The sequence below is a fragment of the Ovis aries genome, chromosome 23 (genome assembly GCF_016772045.2).
Source record: "Ovis aries strain OAR_USU_Benz2616 breed Rambouillet chromosome 23, ARS-UI_Ramb_v3.0, whole genome shotgun sequence".
Classification (NCBI taxonomy): Eukaryota; Metazoa; Chordata; class Mammalia; order Artiodactyla; family Bovidae; genus Ovis; species Ovis aries.
The window spans coordinates 29,955,987-29,965,301 of record NC_056076.1 but is presented as its reverse complement, the minus strand read 5'-3'; positions in this window follow the sequence as shown (position 1 = coordinate 29,965,301).

The window sequence follows — 9,315 nt, the reverse complement described above, 5'->3', positions numbered from 1 at the left end:
CTTCTCGTTCCTGTCCCAAATCAGTCTTCTATTGCTCCAATTACAAGTAGGAAATGGAGTGTATATAATATAAATAATTCTCCTCACAAAGCAATATGCTTAATGCTGACAGTGAATTAGTTATTTGTTCAATCAGTGACCATTTATTGAGCCCTGTTTATATGACAGGCATATTTAAAATCTGGACACACATATCTAAATATACACAATTTCTGATCTCAAGGAAATTCATGATTAGTAGAATGTATATCCAAGTCAGCAGATCATGATAGAATAATTGTGTTTAGTGTTATATGAATGGAACATGGTGCCATTTGAGTGGGAAGGAAATATACAAATTTTTCTAAGATACAAGCAGGCTTCTTAGAGGAGGAGATGGTTGAACTAATTTTAAAACTTAAGTGGGACTTTACCAGATGGATTGAAATGAGATAAGAATGCCAGATAGAGGTAATATTTTGAGCAAAATAATCTAAATATTAGATTCTGAGTATCTTTCTACACATAAACTCATCCTTAGGCAGCAAGGAGCCCTTAGAAGATGTTCAGCTATTAACATATTATAGGATTTGCATTTTAGAGTTTCTGGTAACTTGTTTAGGTTATTCTGGAAATGCCAACACCAAGAGACAAAATAGTAATAAAAATAAGAGCTGGAATTTGTGGTTACCATGGATAAGATACTCTTTGAAGCATTTATCATGTAATATTTTATGCTCACAGGAACCATGTGAGGTAATTTTATTATTGATTTTGTTACATAGATGAGGAGATGAAGGCACTGAAAAGTGAAATAACTTGCAGGTCACATCTGTCTAGTCAAAGCTATGGTTTTTCCAGTAGTCATGTGTGGATGTGAGAGTTGGACTATAAAGAAGGCTGAGCTCCAAAGAATTGATGCTTTTGAACTGTGGTGTTGGAGAAGACTCTTGAGAGTCCCTTGAACTGCACAGAGATCAAACCAGTCCATCCTAAAGGAAATCAGCCCTGAATATTCATTGGAAGGACTGATGCTGGAGCTGAAACTCTAGTACTTTGGCCACCTGATGCAAAGAGCTGAATCATTAGAAAAGACCCTGATGCTGGGAAAGATCAAAGGCAGGAGAAGGGGATGACAGAAGATGAGATGGTTGGATGGGATCACCGACTCAATGGACACGAGTTTGAGCAAGCTCTCGGAGATGGTAAAGGACAGGGAAGCCTGGCGTGCTGCAGTCCATGGGGTTGCAGAGTCAGACACGACTGAGCAACTGAGCAACAACAACAGGATGTAAACCCAGGCAGTCTGGATCAGAATCTGTGTAATTAAATAACATAACTATATAATAAAGAGGTTGTTGCCAAATTGATGATGAGTAATTTAAACATTAGGTATAAGCATTCAGAAAGGAACTAGGAAAGATAAGTTGTGCCTGGTTCTTGCAAACCCAAAGACTGTAGCCTACCAGGCTCTTTTGTCCATGGGATTTCCCAGGCAAGAATACTGGAGTGGGTTGCCATTTCCATCTCCAAGGGATCTTCCTTGAGCAGGGGTCAAACCCGCATCTCCTGCACTGGCAGGCTATTCTTTACTGCCGAGCCACCAGAGAAGCCCACCAAGCTCTGTACCAGTGCTACCAGTTCTAAGTCTCAAAACACCCCAGGAGGGAGGAGACCAGCCCAGAGACCTTAAGTGACTTGTCTCAGGCCACAGAACTAGCGACTTGAAACCTGCCTAAGGCCAGGGCTAGCACTTGAAACCAGAGCTGCCTGCTTCCAACCTAGACAGACGAGTGAGACATTGAAAGAATCTTGTGCTGTGGAGGCAGAAAAAGGAGTTGATTAGTGTCACAGACTGTACTCCAGTTCACTGACTCGCATGCAAGAGTCCAAGGGCCATATATTTGCAGTTTATTTAGATCCAGAGACATATTCAGCTTAGTTTATGAGTTTACTTAGCTCAGGGGTGATACACTCGACCAGAACAGACGGCTGTTCTTGGCAGAGTTCTCCTTGCCTCCCTCAGCTCCATGGAGACACAGTGGTTGTCACGGCTGGTCTGAGGAGCTGGAGCAGGTTTGAGCAGGCCAAAAGCTCTGAATGTTCCCTCTTGCCAAATGCTGTCACATATGCCTTCCTGGTACACCAGGCTCAGAGGCTGTAAATAACAAGACCCTTCCAATAACAGGATGCACACACTGAAACTAATAAGACAAGCTTCCAATTTGCTATTCCCCATTTGCTTACATTTCTGTATGACTGCCCTAATAGGGTGCTGGTGGTGCTTTTCCCTACATGATGTCCTTCTATAACAAGGACCACACAGGTGTGGCTAGCTTCCCTGATGGCCCAATGGTAAAGAATCTGCCTGTCAAGCAGGAGATCTCTGGGTTGGGAAGATCCCCCAGAGAAAGGAATGGCAACCCACTCCAGTACTCTTTTTGGGAAATCCCATGGACAGAGGAGCCTGGCGGGCTAGTCCGTGGGATCGCAGTGAGTCAAACATGACTTAGCGACTAAACAATAACAAGGATGATCATAGCAATGATCATAGCATCAGACTGAGGAATTAATACTCTTCTACCAAAAGGTCAACCATTAGGATGCAGAATTAGATCATTGTGAATAATGATAGCTTTGCATAAGAAAAGGTAAGAAGATGAATATTAAAAAGACTATAAAAGTTAGTCTCTAAAAGGATTTCCACCCAAGTGACTGGATGCAGACCTGTCTCAATCTTCAGGAGACTGACAGGTAATAGCAGAGTAGGGGGAAAGGGCATGGAAATGATCAGGGTAGGCAGGATCAGCACTATTATCCCCACCAAAATTTGTGTAAAGTACTTCTTTTATGCAAAATTTGTATAAAAGTAAAGTATTTGTATAAAGTGAGCTCTTCTATATCTCATGATAAACAGTTACATGGTAACGAAACTTTTGAAAAGTTGGTAGTAACAGAGCTGCTTCTCTCTAGGCAGAATATTCTGATCTTGTTATTTACTTTTATTTTGTCTTGTTCTGAAAATGATTTGAGTTATCTTACAAAATTCATAATCTACATAACATAAATAGATGAGAAAAAAAGCTCAGGATAATAAATCTCTGGATAAATGTGTGTGTGTATGTGTGAGACAGACAGAGAGAGGGATTTGGAGTTTGATAAATACTTTAAAAAGAGGAGTCGTCATTTAGTTTCTTATTCAGCATAAACCCTCCTTCCATAGGTTATTGTGATTAAAAATGTGTCTTTTAATTTGACAAAATGCAAACATATCTTTACTAGAAGAGAAAGTGGCAGAAAACCTCTCTTGAGAAAAGTGAATAGACAAAGATTTCTCATCCCAGACAAAAGAAAATAACCTAGGAAGGGAGCCAAAAAAAGAAGATTCCAAGGAGAGAGATGGAAAGTAATGCCAAGAGGCAAACACATAAAGAAGATTTAGAGATCTGACTAATTAAAAATTTAAAAGCTTTATTTGTCAAAAACATCATAAACAACCCAAATGTTCTCAGATAGAGGACAGGTTGAAACAGTCTAAGAGCACCTGCTGTGTAGGTGGGAGCTTACTGAGCCAGGGAGGTCTTTGGTTGAGGGAGGTTAAGTATCAGTTCAAGGTCACCAGCCAAGATGTGAGTGGACAGTTCTGTGTTCTGAATCACATCCTCTTAGACCTCATGCTTATTTCTCACTCTATAGATTTCCCTGGGATTTATCTATTTCATTCTCTTTTAAAGATTGTTGTTTCCTTTATTATTTCTATAAATTTTGCTTTGTTTTATATTCAATATATTCTTCAATGATTCTTCAGTTTTTCAATAATGTTCTTATTAATTATTTTGTTAATGTTCATTAAAGAAATACATGATGTTCTGACTGGTTATTTATGGTACACAGAATTTTTTTTTCGTGGTCCAAAGCTACATTACATTCTCATTTTATATTTTTCAGTATATATTCTTAAATTTTCAGTGGATAGAATAATGGTTTCTGAAGATAATTATAACTGGGTTTCCTTCTTTCCAATAATGAAGCTTCTTTTTACCTCTCATGTCTTAATGTCTACACCAGAACTTTAGAACTATATGAAGTGATGCAGGAGATTTCTGAAACCCTTATTTAGTCCATTAATAAGAAATCTGCTAATATTCATTGTTTAAAAAAGCCCACTCATGGTTTTAAGTTAGTTTTTTTTTCTGTTTAAAAATGCTGCTTTAAAGTGGTTATTCTCTATCATTTTGAGATATGCATTTCCCTGTTCTTGGTTTTATGTTTTCTTTTTAAACAGGAATAGGTGATGAATTTTATTGACTAACTTTTTAGCTTCTATTCTGTGGAGATTTTTTCTTTTAGGGTTTATTGAAATAAATCTTAAATCATTCAGAGAAGGCAATGGTAACCCACTCCAGTGCTCTTACCTGGAAAATCCCGTGGATGGTGGTGCCTGGTAGGCTGCAGTCCATGAGGTCGCTAAGAGTCGGACACGCTGAGCGACTTCACTTTCACACATTGGAGAAGGAAATGGCAACCCACTCCAGCGTTCTTGCCTGGAGAATCCCAGGGACTGGGAAGCCTGGTGAGTTGCCGTCTATGGGGTCACACAGAGTTGGATACAAGCGAAGCGACCTAGCAGCAGCAGCAGCAGCAGCTTAAATCATTAAGTGTCTTGATGTTATCATTCCTTGCATTCCTAATGCATAGAAATGTTACATTGTTGTGAGAGATTATGTTGGTGTAGTACTTTTTACTTTGGTTTGCATAAAAACCACCTGGGACAAATGCCAAAATGCAGATTCTATGGACACTCCTGGAGATTCGGGATTCCATAAATCCAGGATGAGGTTGAGAACTTGAATTTTAGAAGAACCTCCTCCACACTATGATCCTAACATGTGATACGCAGTCCAAATTTTGAGAAACATGATTTAAATGCATCTTTGAGTTAACTTATTAGTATTTTTGTCATTGCAATAATGTGAAAAGTGAAAATAATCTATTTGTTTTTAAGGATTGACATATTTTTATCCTTTGGGTTTGCTGAAAGTAAAAGTGTTAGTCACTCAGTCATGTCTGACTATTTTTTAAACCTCATAGACTGTAGCCTGCCAGGCTTTTCTGACCATGGGATTCTCCAGGCAAGAATACTGGAGTGGGTTGCCATTCCCTTCTCCAGGGGATCTTCCCAACTCAGGGATCAAACCTGTGTCTCCTGCATTGGCAGACAGATTCCTTATCGCTGAGCCATCAGGAAAGCCTGTGGACTGAATTGCATCCCCTCAGATCCATATGTTGAAGTCTGACCTTCAAAGTGATGGTATTTGGAGACAAGACCTCAGGGGGCTGATAAGCATTTGATGAGGTCATGAGCTGCTACTGCTAAGTCACTTCAGTCGTGTCCGACTCTGTGCGATCCCATAGATGGCAGTCCACCAGGCTCCCCCGTCCTGGGATTCTCTAGGCAAGAATACTGGAGTGGGTTGCCATTTCCTTCTCCAGTGCATGAAAGTGAAAAGTGAAAGTGAAGTCGCTCAGTCGTGTCCGACTCTTGGCGACCCCATGGACTGCAGCCCACCAGGCTCCTCCACCCATGGGATTTTCCAGGCAAGAGTACTGGAGTGGGGTGCCATCGCCTTCTCCGGTCATGAGGGTGAGCCCTTAATGATGGGATGACTGCCTTTATAAGGAGACCAGAGACCTTCCTGTCCACCATATGAGCATATATTGAGAAGGTGGAACCTAAAACCAGGAATAAAGTCTCACTAGGAACAGATCTCTGCAAGACCTTGATCTTGGATTTCCAGCCTCCAGAGCTGTGAGAGAAAAAAAAATTCTTCTGTTTAAGCCACCCATTCTTTGGTATTTTCTTATAGCAACCCGAGCAGACTAAGACACCCACTGTAGAATTAATTTTTGAAATAAAATGTACAAAGATAGCTGAGTATAATAAAGCACTATTTGAGACATACATTCTACAATTTAAAAAATCAATATTTTTCAGTTGTTTAAATCAGTTATCCAGTTTGCTGAGGCAGTTTCAGCTTGGATTTTGTATTTGTAACAATACAACAGTCTTTAGCGTGACTCCTTGAATCTCCTACATTCTATACAATTACTAAGTTAATTTTCTTTGTAAACCTATATTTACTTTTATTTATTTATTCATTCATTCACTCAGCCACTCATTCATTCATTTTGAAGACTCTTAGCCAATGAAGTCATTGTCAGACACTGGAAATCTAGTATGTATTGACATATCCTAAAAACAAGGTATCTCAGAATAGATATAGATTATGTACAGGAAACTATGAAGTTCAGAAAGGAGAGAACTTCCTTTTGGTAGGGTGCAAGAATCAAAGTTTGAGCTGGCTCTTGGTGTTTGAATAGAATTTTAACAGGTGGAGATGAAGAAAAGGGTAGCTCAACAACAAGGCATAAAACAGCAAATTCACAAGGCATAAAAAAGAAAATTGTAAGTTCTACAAGGACAATTACATGTAGCTTAGTTTAGAGTATACACAGGGAAGCTAAAGCAGAAAATCTAATGTTAAGTCACATTGTGAAAGGTTTTCAATCACAGACTAAGTTTTCTAGGTTTTGCCCTGCAGATAAGGGAGAAGAATTACAGGATTTTGACAGATCTACCTCAAGGAACAGTGGAAGCAACAATAATTGGAACAGGTACTTGAGTTTTAAATCTGTTTTCAAAATGGCTCTGGCACATCATTGTTCAGGAGGTAGATGAATCAGTAACACTGAAGGAGAGGTATTCAGGCTGTGATAATCTCCCAGATGAGAGCAGATAAAATCACCAAGGTAGAAAAGAGGTAAAAAGAGAAGACTAGAAAACTGAGGTCAGAATCATTAATGGGCAGAAGGACAAGAAATGAAAAAGATGTATTAAGAAGAGGGGAATTATCCAAAGTCGTGATGCTAAAGGAAGTTACGAAGCTTCCTTCAGAAGGAAGTGGTTTAGTCCTACCTTGCATTATACTTTACATTTTTTGTGCTTATCTCTTTTCCTTTCAAACTGGAACTATATTTATTTATTATTAGAGAATGGATTATTATTTGTACTTTGACAAAGTTCAACACTATGCCTAATATACTACTAAAATCATTTGCTTGTATTCAGTTGCTTATTTGTTACCACTTTTCACAATATTTAAATAATTATAAGAATGCTCATTGCTAACATTTATTAAATTTATAATGGACCATTCTGGGTGCTTTACATGGATTATTCACTTAATCCCCACAATAACCAAGAGAAGTAGTTTGCCAAGTGGGACAACGTTCATTAGACAGATAAGGATAGAGGAACAACCCAAAAGTGTGTGTCCTTCACTCTGAGGAATCTTGGAAGTCACCTTGAATGTTAAAACTCTGTGTGAGTTTTTCTTTTTTAATATTTTATTTTTCATTGATTGATGATTGATTTACAACATTGGTTTGATTTCTTTCATATAGCAATGTGAACTAACCATCAGTGTATATATGTCCCTTCTGTCTTGACTCTCTCTCCCACCACCCACCCATTGCTACCCCTTTAGGTTATTACAGAGCCCCCATTGGAGTTTCCTGAGTCACACAGCAAATTTCGCACTGCTGCTGCTGCTGCTAAGTCACTTCAGTCGTGTCCGACTCTGTGCGACCCCATAGACGGCAGCCCACCAGGCTCCCCCGTCCCTGGGATTCTCCAGGCAAGAACACTGGAGTGGGTTGCTGTTTCCTTCTCCAATGCATGAAAGTGGAAAGTGAAAGTGAAGTTGCTCAGTCGTGTCTGACTCTTGGCAACCCCGTGGACTGCAGCCTACCAGGCTCCTCTGTCCGTGGGATTGTCCAGGCAGGAGCACTGGTGATCTATTAACATATGTTAGTGTATACGTATCCATGCTACTCTCTCCTAGGAATTCACCTTGAATTTTAAAACTCTGTGTTCGTTTTTTTCTTTTAATCTCATTGATTTAAAGAGGTTATTTCCTAATCATATACTTTGTACAAAGCATATGTCAGATGTTTCAATGGGGAGGAGGTCAGTGATCCATGGTTATTAGAAAAGTTTCATTTTCTTCATCATCAGTTTTAACCATCTTTTCCCGCTAGAAAGTAAAAAGCTCAGATTCCATTCCCAGCAGATATAATGGATCATTTGAAATACACGTAAGGTTGCTAGGTAAAGCCTAATTCCTATTTTTTAAAAAAGATAAAATAAGTGTTGGTGAGGATGCAGAGAATCTGTAACCTTGTGCACTACTGGTAGGGAGGTAAAATGGTGTAGCCACTGTGGAAAACAGTATGGCAGTGCCTCAACAAATTAAAAGTTGAGTTGCAGTGTGATCCAACAATCTCTCTACTGGGCATGCACTCAAAAGAACTGAAAGCAGAGTCTCAAAGAAATATTTGAGAACCATATTCAAAACAACATTATTCACGATAACCCGAAGGAGGAAGCAGCCCAAGTGTCCATCGATGATTGAATGGGTAAACCAAATGTAGTATACACATACAATGGAATATTATTCAGTCTTAAAATGAAAGGAAATTCTGACACTGGCTACAACTTGGGTGAACCGTGAGGACACTATGCTAAGTGAAAGTAGCCAGCCAAAAAAAGAAAAATATTTTAATATTCCACTTGTATGAGGTAGCTAGACAAGCCAAATTCATAGACAGAAAATAGAATCATTGTTACCTGGGGCTGGGATGAGAGGAGAACGGGAACTCATTATATAATGGATATAGAGTTTTAGTTTTGCAAGAGGAAAGAGCTGTGGCTATTGACTGAAGAACAATGTGACTATACTTAACGTTATTGAACTGCACACTTAAAAATTGTTAAAGTGAAAGTCATTCTGTTGTGTCTGACTCTTTGTGACTCCATGGACTATACAGTCCATCGAATTCTCCAGGCCTGGAGTGGGTAGCCTTTCCCTTCTCTAGGGGATCTTCCCAACCCAGGTATTGAATCCAGGTCTCTTGCATTGCAGGAGGATTCTTTACCAGCTGAGTGACAAGGGAAGCCCAAGAATAATGGAGTAGGTAACCTATCCCTTCTTCAGGGGATCTTCCCTAAAGAAGAATCGAACCGGGGTCTCTGGCATTGCAGGCAGATTCTTTAGCAACTGAGTTATCAGGGAAGCCCTAAAAATTGTTAAGTTGGCAAATTTATTATATATATGTATGTAAACTGGAATCAAGTTTGCTGGGTGAAATATCAATAGCCTCAGATGCACAGATGATACCACTCTTATAGCAGAAGGTGAGAAGAAATACAGAACCTCTTGATGAAAGTGAAAGAGGAGAGTGAAAAACCTGGCTTAAGACTCAACATTTAAAAAA